The sequence below is a fragment of the Coturnix japonica genome, chromosome 3 (assembly GCF_054131305.1).
Source record: "Coturnix japonica strain WE chromosome 3, WE-NBRP24, whole genome shotgun sequence".
NCBI classification, from domain to species: Eukaryota; Metazoa; Chordata; class Aves; order Galliformes; family Phasianidae; genus Coturnix; species Coturnix japonica.
In genome coordinates this window covers 18722501-18736589 of record NC_140665.1, presented here as the reverse complement: position 1 = coordinate 18736589, position 14089 = coordinate 18722501, and the positions used below count along the sequence as shown (strand labels likewise).

Sequence of the window (14089 nt, the reverse complement as noted above, 5' to 3'; positions counted from 1 at the left end):
TGAGAAAATTTCACACAAAGCATAAGCTGGATGTTTACAAGTACCCCAAAGTTGGGGTACTCTGACCTCAGCTGATGATGGAAATGAGATCCAGAGTAAAAGATGACTTTTGGGGGCATGGCATAACCTTCTCAAAGAAGGCACTTGAGAAAGTCTACGTACGTCATCCATATATCACTTCAAGCCTCTTACATGAGGAAGACTTAAGGCTGTAGGCTTTTGGGGCAAGCTGGCTCCTAAACACGTGCTCACAGCCTGCCATGTAGGAAACCTACTGGGGGGCAAGCCCTTCCCATATTCTCTGTCCTGTAAGAGGTCAGTTCTTGGGGCAAGCCAGAAGTAACACAGCAAGACATCTTACTACAGGAAGCCACCTTTTCTGTGGGCTTGCAGGGTGGCTGTTAGCACCAGGGACCACACACTTCTTCAGGTGCAGGGAGATGGTGAACTCCCCTTTATTGAAGAGCTAGTCAACTTCCCTTTATTGAAGAGCTAGAAGCTCTTCCTTCTCCCTTGTCTACTTACACATTCACTGATTCCTCTGCAGACTAGGCATTCACACAATCTGCAGCTGCAGGCACTCATGTGCCATGGTTTCCAGGATATCCCTGCCCAGAGCTGCCCTATTTTCGTAAGCTCCCAGGGGCAGTGTGTGTGTGCAATACCTCACTGGAGTCCCGGCTCCTTGCACCTTTGCCCAGCCTTTCACCTCCCATCACACACATGGTGAGCTGCTGCGTGGGACCGTCTCAGTGCCACAAGTTGGTGTGGCAGCATATCAAGCAGGAGGCTTTGGCTTCCACACAGAATTTGGAGGCAGGTTTTGGAGTAAGTTGCTACACTTTTTGGCGTGAAAGCCATGGCAGCATATGGCCCAATGTTCTCAGTTTAAGTCTGACACTTAACATTATTTAACAGTTTCTGTGTTAGGTGCTTTATAAGGTAAAGGAAATTAACAATTTTCAGCTAATTAGATCACTCAATTGGCTGAACATCCTGGACACCTCTTAGAAAAAAACAGGTTGGCTCAGCCGATGGAAAGGCTAATGCCTCTTCCATTATCACTTATGAGGAGAGGGAAATAGTTGGAAAGGATGTTTTTATTTTAAAAACACAAGTGAAAAATACTTCAACAATTGGACACTTCAGTAAACACACTTTGCACTCTACCAAAGCCTTTCTAGGGAGCAGGTGCCAGTTTGCCCACTGCTACATGTACTCTGATCCCTTGACTACAACAGCAGCCCTCTGGTGCCACCATGTTTGGTGCCTGCAGGCTTCCTCTTATGGCTCTTGCTACGTGAGTCTGTTAAGAAACAAATTTTTTTGGAAAGAGAAAAATATGGACCAGGAGTTGGGTGGCTGCTCAACGCAGTCTGCCAGCCTTAGTGCCACAGGATGAGGAGCCCACTGCTGTGGGACAGCAGAGACACTGTAGTGCCAAGCCTGGCGTGTGGGAAAGGTGTTAGCCCGAGTTCTGCTCAGAAGAGAAAAATTAGGAAAGAGATAAAGGTTTCTTACTGCATTTACTGTTTTTTTTTTTTCACTCTTTGTGAGAAGCTGGAAAACACATGGCTCTCAAATGATTTAAGAATGTATTTTGAAAGTGCTTGCTTGAAACAAAGCTGAGATGTCTTATCCTTCATGTGAGGTTTGGGGCACTACTAATCTACCACTGGCTCACTGTTATCTCCTCTGCCACGCTCACAAAAAGGAGGGAGAATGGGCACTGACAGTGGGGCTGCTGAGATGTCTGATAATATCAGGGAAGTGAAAGTGGTAGTGCAGTGAAAATGGATACTATGTGATACATTAGATTTAATCACTTGCATTTCAATTAAGCTTTTCCACAAATAAAGAATGGGAAGTACAGTGCAGGCTCCCCGTACAGCAGGAGGCAGTTTGCTGAAGCTCCCCATCCCCAGCCTGGACCTCTGTCCCATCTCACAGCACAGAAGGCATCTTGCCCCACAAGGTTTCTGTGGGCACTGCTCTGCCCATGGCTCAGGCAACAAACATGTTCCTATCCATAACAGGAACACTGCTACGATCTGCTGTAAACACCACCGCCTCAAAGCACCAGTTTTTAAGCACAAAACTTGGTAACTAGACCTGAGAAGGCTAACATAAAAGACTTTCCATTTTACAATTTATTTAGAGTTTTTGCACCTTGCAGTTCAGTTCTCTCCTTTCCCTATGCTCAAAAATCATCGATAGTATTTAGCTGGAGAGATGATTATCAAGTCTCCTTTTCAGCCTTACTGATAAATTCGAACTGCATGAGATGTAGAAGCTCCTAATGGAAACTCTGATTGCCCTTAACATACTGCATTGCCAATGGCACTGCTGCAGAATGGAAAAATCACTAAGGCTCCTCTGGCTTGTGATAGTTGGGGGTTTAGTATACATTGGGGAATGGAAGGAAGGATCACAGAAATTTCACACCCAAGAAGGTGTCTCATTCAAAATGTGAAGGAGAAATAAAACTCATACGCCCAATAGTCTAACTGTAACTCAGCCCCACGATGGGGAAACGCAATCTGCTGCCAGAGGCTGCCTACAATGCCAAGTGGCATATTACATACCCTGCTGCCAAACTCTGGCAGGGTAGTGCATACAGGTGCCCACAGAACACCTGCCCAGGAAAGTGAGCACGAGGATGACCACTCAGGCCTGGCCCTGATGCAGAACAGCAGGGTGCTCTTGCACATAGCAGAATGCCCGGATTAGATGTTTGACTTGTAAGGGCCAGGAGGCACAGCCTGCTCTGTGAGGAGCAGGGCCTTCACCATGAGGATGGCTTCTGCTCTCATGGCTTAATTCCTTGCAGAACAGGGCAGGCAGTGACTGCTGGTTAGACTATGGGTCTCTATAGAGGTGCTTTGCAGAGCTTGTCGTATGTAAGGATTCTTTGAAGCTCAGTAGAATTTGGCCTCTAAGACAAACCGTTAACACTGTAGTAGGAGCGCCAATTAAAGGCTTATATATCTAAAGAACATCTTGTAACATATAAAAACGTCATAACAGTGAGTAAACATCCGTAATCAGTGTTGCTTGCTCTTGCTTGCTCTTCCTACCTCTCTGCACTGCAGTCACCTTTGTCTTCTGTGCCTGCCCCTGACAAAGCCCCAGCAGTTACCAGAGTGCCCTTTCCCTGTTCAAACTGTGTGTTCTGGGGCTGGGAGGCAGGGATGGAAGAAGGTGGTGGTTAATCAGTCTGGTAGGGAAGCGGCCAGTCACTGGGGTCCTGTTGGGGGTGGCACGAAGGTGGTAATCATGCCCTCTGGCATCAGGAGACCTCCTTTCCTCTCTCCCATGACAGAGGGTACGGACAGAGGGAAGGAAACTGCGCACAGTTTGTGGAAATTGCGCACGGCCTCATCCAGGTTGCAGGCATCCAACTATGAGCTCCAATGCTGGGCCCACCCAGGATCGGTCAGTTTACTGAGCTGGGAGGCAAAGTCCTCAGTCCTGATGGACTGAGCTCCCCATCGTTTGACTCCTCATTAGCCCTTGCGGAAGGAAATGGTGCGGCTGTAGACAGCGCTGGATGAGATAACCTCAAGGCTGGGCCTGATGGAGCCAGCCCTCTCTGCATTTACTTGAGATAAGCCATTCGGCTTCTCCCTAAACACTGATACTTGGCACTCAAAGGGCTTTTCTTTTCAGTGTTGATTTCCCCTCTCTATCACTAAAAAGTTTCTAAAGTTGTAGACTACTACATTAAACACATTTACATGTCTGTACCACTGTAGTCACCTAAGTCCCTGTAAGAGGCCATGCTTTTTACATTACTGTCTCAAAGTTTGCTGAAATGGACAAGTCCTGGCCAAAGTTCCAGGACTCCCTTTGTCTGAGACACACAGGAACCAAGGTTCGAGAAATCCCTTTGTTTAGGAGATGGACAAGTCTGGGAACTACTTAAGGGAGATAAGATGCTGATTAATGGCCCTTAAGTGGTCTTTTGTGTTGGCCTATCTCAAGGAAGATGTCCATCTCTGAGGACTAATGGCCCTTAAGTGGTCTTTCGTGTTGGCCCATCTCAAGGAAGATTGCCATCTCTGAGGAAATCACAGGACTCTGACCCGAGCCTTCCCGAACCTTCCAGAAATGTCTCGAAGGCTGGAAAGAAGGATAAAAAGGGCACGGACAAACCGCGGTTTAGGTTTTCTAGGTATCTGACCTCAGATTCCTCCACCGTTGTCCTACTGCTGCCTCCTGTCTCTTCTGGGATTGCTGCTCGAGACTCTGCTCCGTGAGATCTCGCTGCCCGAGACTCCGCTTCTTGAGACCTCGCTACTCCATCTTCTCTGCGTTTCTCTGCTGCCTGTGGCCTGTTACTCCGCTGCTGCTCTCCCCTACGCTTATTTTGCCCCAGACCAACGTTAACAACGTGCTACGGGATGCTGCTGCATCCAGGAGGTGACTATTCCCCGCTTTAACGTAATTCTTGCTCTTTTCTACCTTTTTCTATCGCCTACTTTCCCTTCCCCATCACCCTAATTTTGATATTCGTCGCTCTCCCTTCCCCATCCCCTCAATTGTCTATCACTTCTAATAAACTGGTCGGATCAACATTTGAATGCTCTTCTTCTTAATCTCACGCCGGGCATAACATATCAAAAGAACCTTTGCCTCACTCCTAAACTGGAGCGAGACAGTCCCCTAGGTCTTTCTGCTCTGCTGCTCTTCACATAACCTCCCCATTACACACAGAAGCAACTTCCAGGCCACATCCCTGAGCGGTTCTGGACTACTGCGTAGCTACAGATTGTTCCAAAGGCACATTTCTACCTGTGCCTTGAAACCGTGTCCCCCTGGGGGCGGCCCCTGAGTCCCTCCGATGGCACAGTGAAATGAGGCAGCAGCAGGCTGTGTAACTTCCCCCTCTGCAGATAAGAAGGATGAACCTTGCCCCTTCCAGATCTGCAGGGAGAAATCATCTCCGATATGCTGATTAACTTCAGCCGGCCCTTCTGGCTGTGCCTCTTCCTCTCACCCACCCACGCTCACATCAGGAAAATGTGTGGCTCTTTCTCTGCACAGCAAAATTCACCAGTATGCCAAGTGAAGGGCTCTGTGTAGCTATGGGAGAAATCCAGGACTCTCTCCCTCTTGGACTGAAAAGCATTTCTTAACTTCAGTCCTTGTATTACTGTTGTCACTTCAGTATGACAGTGAGCCGTGGCTCCCAGCTTCTCTCCATCTCATGTAGGTGACGGCCACACACTCCCCATGGACCTCTGCAATATTTTGCCATTGCTTCCTCACAGACAGAATGTTTTGCTCTTACAGATTTAACCACCTCTTAAGACAGTGTCCCCACTGCATTAGGAAAATAGCACAGGTTGTAAAGCTACTAAATCTTTCCCAAGGCTTCCAAAGGTTATACAAAATTTTTCATTCATATTACAAGAACTTAACTCTTGTCCATTTTAAAATATGTTGAAGACATCAAGCAAGTAGTGTTTTGCTTGAAGGTGACCTGTTCAAAATCCTACAGGATGGGCAATCCTATCTGTATGATTTCTGTTAAAGTCAGTCACACAGCCCAGATCCCACACTGTGAGATGGTATCAGCTGGGACCTTTCCTTTTGGCAAGAGCCCCTTACAACAATAAAAACAACACCTCCCTCCACCCCACAGCCATGGACAGGATGGCTCTGTGGCTCCAGATCCAGATCTGCATTCAATTTATTTTTTTTTTTAAACAAACAAATTTAACTTTTTTCTTTCTTTTTTTTCATTCCATTGACATTTAACAGATATTCACACACTTGACTGTATACAACAAAAGAGAGCTCTTCAGTTGGCATGGATTAATTAGCTCCAATGACTACTGGAGCTGATTTACACCAAAACCTGAGAATCCAGCCCAGAATTTAACTCAGTGTCATGAAGAAAAAGGGTGAGGTGGGTGGGATGGGATGGAAAAAATCTTATGAAGCTAGTAGCTAACCCACTATTTCAGATCTCTCTGGTATGATAGTTATAGAAGATAGATAGAAGAGCTTCGATAAAGTTTAGAAGATCAAACATTTTCCTCAATTTTCACAGTACAAAACGTTCTGTGCCCTTTCATGTGAAAAAGGAGCAAGAACACACAGCATATAAGAAATGTCGGTCGATTGGGTCTTGCGAACACCCTCTTCTTTTACTGCTTCCCCAGAAGTTCTGAATGAGAAATATAGCTATATTGTCTACAAGAAAGGAAGAAAGTCTAGAAAAGCACGAGCAGCTTGCATGCTACCCATTACCCATTACCAAAACTAGGATTTACTAGCTGGTAAGAAAAATAATGTTTGTGTTGGGTTGTTTTTTACTTTTTTATCAAATACAGAGTTTTAAAATGTTCTTACTCACTGAAACTGCATAGTCCCACATATTCTTTTGGTGTAGGATGAATTTAAAAGGATTTAAGCTCAGATGGATAAGACTTTGTGCTAGCAAGGGATAACATGGGTTAAAATTCACCTTGCTTCTCACTCCTCATCCAGGATGGATTTTTGGAGAATGACAGACATCTGGAAATCAGTTTTACATAGAAAAATAGAAAACAGGGAAGAACGAGGAAGATGAATAAAGGCTCATCACAGACACAAAAGAACAGAGCAAAAAGAAGCTTGGATTTGGGTATTCTTGTCTGGCAAGGAGGCAGGCAGTAAGGCTAATGAAGCATTTGCGATATGGGACGTATGCCAGCGTAACAAAGAAGATGTGCATCAGCTCTGCAGATGTGCCAAAGCCCCCAGAGCAAAATAATGACATAATCACCATCAGTGTCACAGACCAGACTGTACACAAGGTGACATGGGAGAGAATAAATAAGAGTCTTTAGAGGCCTGCAGTACACACACGGGAAGGAACAGCCATTCCTCACAACTGCCACAAGAGAGTGGCGAGAGGTTGGGGATAATGTGTGCAGCTAGCAAAAGAAATCTTGAATTGTGCAAGGCTAGTGCACGATAAATTGGTGCTTTTCTCCATCTCCAGTTGACGTTTCAATTCCCACTACCCCTTGTTGAATGCAAAATGAAATGACAAGTAGGAATCGGAAGACTTTGCCAAGTTTTGTTTTGTTTTGTTTTTGTCCGGGTTTTTTTTTGTTTGTTTGTTTTTGTTTTTTTGGTGGGTTTTTTTTTTTTTTTTGGAAAAGGGGTTGTTTTGTTTGAGAAGAGGATGGGGCAGTAAGGATGAGTACAAGTAAATTACTGTTAAAAAAAAAGGAAAAAAAGAAAAATAAAAAGAAACAAGAAACAAACACCACCACAAACAACAAAAAAACAGAAAGACCAGACAAAAAGCCTCACCCAAGCAAAGCACACTGCCGCTCCATGCACTCACAGGCACACGCACAGAAACCCTGTACTATTCAGCTGGAACAATCCTAGTATTCCCCCAAAGCAAAATTAGAAACAAACAAGGATGGGTTTGGCTTTTTTTTCGGTGACTGTGCTTTCTGGTTTACTGTTATCCAGGAACGAAAGCAGGAAAAATCCCACTAAAATATTTTTCCACGCTAAAAGACAAGATTACTATTTTATTGATCAGTAATAAAACACCGCTTAGGGCAATTTAGTACTTAACATGTTATTTGCGGTGGGGAGTAATCTGAAAAGCTCTGAGTAGCCTTAAATCGTTTCCCAACAGCTCTCCCTGCGTAAAAGCAAGCGTCTGCCTCGGTACAGCTGTGTGACTCGGCGGCACGTCTTTTTGCAGGACTTTTTGCCCGTTTTTAGAGGGAGCATCTGTTTGCTGAAGCAAAGCAGCCCGCCCTTCGCCACGGGCCTGCCTGGGCAAACGGTGACAGAGGAGGGGACTTGCTGCAGGCGCCACCAGGACGCTGGCAGAAGGAACACTCAGGCACGTAATGGTTTGCAGGATCGGGCCCTCCAAGAGGAGCTCAGAAGAACAAAGCACTTGGCTTCACCAGTGTCCCTTTTCATTGCTTCTAATGAAAGATTCATAAGAATAACTTTAATTTTTTATGATCTTTTTTTGCATTACTGTATTAGCTGCATCTACTCTGTATGCGATTTCTTCTTAAATACAGAAAACCTGTTTCCAAATGCCAGGCCTAATAACTTAATCGTGCAATAATTGATCTCGATTGTTGAGCACTCCTTCATAGCATTAAGGAAGCGAGATGGAGCCCAGAAAACGTTCTACATGATTATCCCTTTTCATGGCAAAGTGATGCATTTATGAGGAATACAGGTAAAGGTCTGACGTGGAGTTGTACTTTAATACTTTTTTTTTAAGACTAAAAAAAAATATTAAAACCTCCTTAATTTGCTAGTAAAACTGCTCAGTGGAAGAATGATTGTATTTGTCTTTTTTGGCTTCGCCCAATTAATTGGAGCAGTAACATAACGATCGTAAATAAACAGCCCTAATTTGACTGTACTTCTTGCATATCTACTAACCGCATCGTATCTTTGTATAGCGTACCACCAGGGGAAACAAGGAAGCACATATATAATTTTATCCTGTTTTATGTGAAGTTTAATAATTACGCCACAGAGAAGTCTCCAAATGAATTGCAGAAGGTGCAACAGTATTAATAATCTGTTTAGCCAACTCTGGCTTCTTTGCACTTTGATGTTACGAGCAGAGGCAGGATGAACCCTGGCAGTTTTTTTCTATTGTCAAGTGTTTGTTTCTGTTACAGCTTACACCGATGTTTTCTTTTATGCTTTTTCTACTGTGCCCCCTTCTTTTTCCTAAGATTAAAAATAATAGTAAAAAAAAAACAAAAACAAAAACCAAACAAAAGCACAGAACAACTCAACAGACGAACCAATGCTTATTTGGCGCATTTTGATCTAAGCGGACTGATCAAATTTTTCATTTATTTACCAAAGTTTCACGGCAGCCCTTCTTCATAATGACAGCAGTTGCCTTTTTTTTTCCCCTCCGCATAAAAGAGAAGGGGTTCTGAGAAAGTTTTTAATTAGCTAAATAGGTCTGTGTAATCCAGATGAAATAAACACGCCCGTTTGAAAAGGTTGTTAGAACTTTTGCAGCCATTTAATCCATAGATGGCTGAACACAATGATACCTTCCGCAGACAGCACCGCCACCACCAGCAGCTGTTAGAAGAGAGCTTGCTCCCTGCTCCTATTGATAACCCTTTGTGGAACGAAGAAAAAGAGCTGAGGGAAGGAGAACTGAATGTCAGACAATAGACATCGCTACACACACTGTCTCTGAACTTTCCTCATCTCTGAAGGACAATTAATTATGAAGGCCTTTGGGGTAGGTCGAAGCAAGGGAAAACCTACTGCTGGCCCAGCACTCCAGCCGCTATCTCTGTGTTTGTTAAATGGTCGTGCCTGTTGGGGAACCAGAGTAGCAGCCACCAAAATAGCCAATAGATCATTTAGGAAAAAGAGAGCAAAAGATTTTTTTTTTTAATGTGTGCCTGTCCTTGTATAATTCTATTCTCACTGTGAAATCATCCATACACAAAACACAAGGACAATTTTTTTTTTTTTTTTTTTTTCAGAAGAGCCACAGGGTAGGTTACAGTCAGAAACGGCCTCTCAGTGGTGTGTTAAAAAGGATGGTCTTTTCACCAAATCATTTCACAGAGGCAAAACAGACAAACACAAAGAGTTGAGACTTTTTCTCCTACATTAAATAGAGTAACTGATAAGGTCAGACATATGATACCTAAAGACATGAATCTGTGAACTCTTGAAGTCAAAGGACTTCTCTGTGCAAAGGAACAATCTTTCAAAGGAAATAGATCATAGAACTCCACTGAATCCCCTTTAAACTTTATGAAGCAGGAGGAGAAAAAGCTCTAAGTAGGGAAGCTTGACAGAAGAGCCTTGAACTATTTTCTGAAGGAAAGATGAGACCCTCCCTAGGCTGCCACAAAACATCTTTTTTTTTCTAAAGGCTCTTCTGAACTTTGATATGTGCCAAGACACCGCTATTGAAAGCTGTATAATTATGTGCTATAGCCACTGTAGAAAATGCTTTGTTCACCACAACAAAGAACAATAAGCAAAGTAAAGTGACATTACACTGTATCTTTTTCTTTAAGAATGTTGAGAAAGGTCACAGTACGTTATAACTAATAAAGCTGTTGAGTAAGGAAGTTTAAAGTTGATCTTGCTGTGCTTAAATGTAACCCAATGACAAAAAGGCAGAGGGAACTAAAATTGTAATGACATTAAAAAATAGATCATATATCAATGTGCCAACTTCATTATACAAACACCTTGAATCCAGAGGACACAAACATAAAAAACGAGCCTAGTCCTGCAACAGTATTCCTCCTGTGATTCCCTCCCTAATAGCTTCCAACTACAAGCTGCAGTTCCACCAACTGCAGAAACTGATTAAGCAGCATTAATTGATACGTGCACGGCACGATCCCGCTACTGAAAGCCATGGCTTTTCTTACTCAGTTTACAAATCGGCTCCGATTCCTGCACAGTTTTCAAGGAAAGCTTTGCTGTTTCACAAGAGAGCCTCCTCAAAATTTAGAAAACAAAACAGAACAACACAAAATAAAAGGAAAAAGACCTGAGGGCATCAATTAAATTTCCTGACAGCAAGATTTTTAAGTGAGAAAGAAGTTCCATCTAGAGATGGATGTCTCATTTTTTTCTTTAGGGCTATCGGGACAGTTATGTTTGCTATTCTTAAACTGCAGATTCAGCTTTATTCCCCTTGCTGCAGACTGCAAGAGAGAAGCCAACTTTTTCTTTAAGAATGTGGAGAACGATGTTGAAACACTACAACAATAAAGCCCTTGAATGAGGAAGTATACAGCTGAGGAAAAAAATGCGAGGAGTGTAATACTAAAATAAACAACTGTCCCATCAGCCTGGGCCCACTTCTGGTCCCATTACAAGTGCTCAGATTGCTGCTCCACTTTGTAGAGGAAGAGCATGCAAGCTCAGAGAGGGAAGTTAGCAGTTATCGACTTGATTTTCACTTCTCTTGAGACCACTTTACGCTGCTCGAGTTGTGTAAAGGAGCATTAGGGTGGTTATAAATTCTCCTTTACAGTGCCTTCATAAAGCAAAAAGCACATATACAAGGCCTCAGTTTAGACCAGAATCAGGTTAGAAAGCTTTAACTCTCCTCCTGATGAGCTCCAGTTCAGACTGAGATGAATCCTGATGATGCAACTGGGAAAGGACACTTGAGAAGGGAATTGGACCTGATGATCTCCAGAGGTCCCTTCCAACCTCAAACATTCAGTTTGACTCTGTGCGTGTGACACAGGTTCCTAAAATAATCTCGAGTGGCCAGAATTTTCACTAATTTAGGATGTTTTAATTTTTGGATGCAGAACTGGGCACACATCATTGTCAGAAAATGGACCGTCGAGGACCTCCTGACAAAGTGGCTCTCATTAACAGATCTCCAGTTGAGCATCCCAAAATGGAAATGGCCTAAAACCATCATCGCTTCTGAAATTGCTGGCAGCCAATGTTCCTCTCAAGGGTTTGCAGGGCACTTATGTGACAGGGTTATTACTTGGACTTTATAGGTGGCAGTGTTTGAATTGTTTTACATAATCTCACAGACATTTACAGGACTAACTCAAAGTGCACTAAGTATGTTCCACTAAGACAGCAGCACAACTGGCCTTGATGAGGTTCTTTTCCACCAGCACGGCTCTCCACTGGCAAAAGTAGAGCAAACTTCCTAAAAATGGTCTTTCCTTTTCTAGATGATGACATGTGCCAGGACCAAGAAACAGTAGCCATGTCAGACCTCACTGTACCCAAATTTCCTTGTGAAAATATCACAGCTTGGCAGATGTTTTGCTATCATGATCAATCTCAGTAATCACATCTGCAAAAGTGGGTACACTCCATGCTACAGCGGGCTTACATCTGGCAGCTATGCAGAGGAGCATGGCGAGTGCACAGAGCAAGTGGGAAGGCATCAAACAAAGTGCCAGGCATAGGCTTGGGAGCCTGGGACTTCAGAGCTCAGCCTGACTTGTTCAACGAGCACAAGAAAAAGAACCAGGGTATTTTGCAGGGATGTTAATACATGGAGAATGACGGTAACTACAAAAAACATCAGGGAGCAAAAGTGATGGAGGAGCAGGAGCCAAAGCAAGGCTGAAATCCAGCTGTTGTCTTCAGGCCAATTTCTTTTGCTTGTTTTAAGTAAATAAATAATTTTCTAACAATATTTTAATTTAAACTTACAGCATGGTGTCTCCCATACTTTAAACCATTTTGTCACATTCATAACTGTGAGCTCTAATCATATCTTTTAAGAAAGATTTTATGAGAGCTACAGAACCATTTAGATTTATTTATTTATTTATTTATTTATTTATTTGCTGTTGTGATGCATAGCAACAATACCTGACTTTAATTATTGCAGCTGGTATTCAAGAGCCTGTGGGACAAAGACAGACAAGACAGATATCAAGTGGCACGTGGCACAGCAAGCTGTCCCCTCTTTCTGACCAACTTCGGCACTTGTGCTGGGACACTGACATTTGTGGCTTTCATTCATCAGCACAACCCACCTTCTCACTCTCTGGCAGAAATGCCCCAGAAGAGAGAAACATCATTTCTCACAGGAAAAAATGAAAAGAAAAAAAAAAAAGAAAAAAAAAAGAAAAAAAAAAGTTTTTCCAGCTTTCAAAACTTGTTTTAGAATTATTGTGTGCAGCTACATTCAGCACTGATTTTTCCAGCAAACTGCATAGCAAGGAAGAGAAATGTGGAAGCAGCTACACACATGTACACATACATGCGCACACAGACACAGGCAGAGTTGTGTGGCGGGAGGAGGTGGCGTATTGGGCTCTGGCTTACAGCCACGACGGTACAATGGCAAGGCTACAAACGATAGGGCATGTGGTTTGTTAAACATCTTATTTGACTTTGCTTAGAGCTGTCAGTTTCAGTGCACGGGGAACGAGAAACAGTGTCACAGATTCCTAAGTAAATCAATGACACAGCCAGATATGGACCAAATGCACATTTTAGCTTTATTTATTTTTATTTTTTTTTCCCCACTTGTCAATTTAGGCATATTTATGTATATGCAAGAATTTTGCCCAAGATGAGAAAATGAGGAGGGTTTAGGAAGGGGAGGGTAAGTGATTTAAGAGAAACAGTCTATCAGACTAATCAGAAGATCAGCAATGCATCAACGAAGTATAGGAGGAAGGAACTTTGATGACACTAAATATGGCAAATGCTCAGTTTGCTAAATCCCTTTGGATCCAATTTCAACATTACAGTACTTGTCATTTTTGGTTTGCAGCTTGTGGGGGAGGGGCTAGGCATTTATTGGCAAAAGTTGCATAGGCTACACTAAAAACTGCACCATACAGTTTAATGATCTCATAACTGCTGGATTTTCACTGCAAAACCAAGAACTGAACCTCTGAGAAATTCTCATTATCTCAAATAACACAGAAAAGGCTTTGTGAAAGGATCTGCAAATCACTGTCTTTTGTAAGATGTCTGAAGGCCATTTCCTCCAGCACTGGGGAAAGAAGCAAGGAGCTCCTTTCCCACCAACAGTCAGACCCATTTACTAAGGAGGCAGCCACCACTGGTAGCACTGAACAAATAAGACTTGCATTTTCTTATCTTCCTGAAAACACCTCTGTGATCCCTATGCTTCTTCACTGAAGCTATCTGTTAAAATTAACATTGCAGCAAATGCTTTGAAAAGCAGAAACAAGTATCTGAAATTGTAAAGGACCAAGAATTTTTGAGAGCAAAGAGCATTTCAATCTATGTTCTGCAAATGGGATTACAGTTGCAATGAAAAAGAGGAAAACCCTGAGGGAGTTTAAGAACATTTTGACAGAAGAAAAGCTAGCAACTCTTATCCGTTTGCATGTTTCCCTTTCTTTTCCTGCATCTTCCTTTTACATCCTGGCATAAAGAGAGCCTGGACTGATCCCTTCAGGTGATGGTGCATAAATCTGGTATTTCTGGCTGTGGCGAATGGCAGATACACAGGGAACATCCTCTGCACCCCTTTCTTCTCCTGTCCTGTCTATGCAACTACTCTCCTACAAGAGGCTGAGCTGAGTGAGCCCTTAAAGTGCTGTAAAAATTGACCCTGATTAAAAAC

General features: G+C 43.1%; 1 protein-coding gene across 5 annotated transcripts in view; it reads right to left on the bottom strand.

The window, feature by feature from the left end:
• The window catches only part of PROX1 (prospero homeobox 1), an 84931-nt gene that overhangs the window by 49891 nt on the left and 20951 nt on the right, over positions 1 to 14089 (bottom strand). The gene's annotated exons all lie outside the window — the stretch shown is intronic.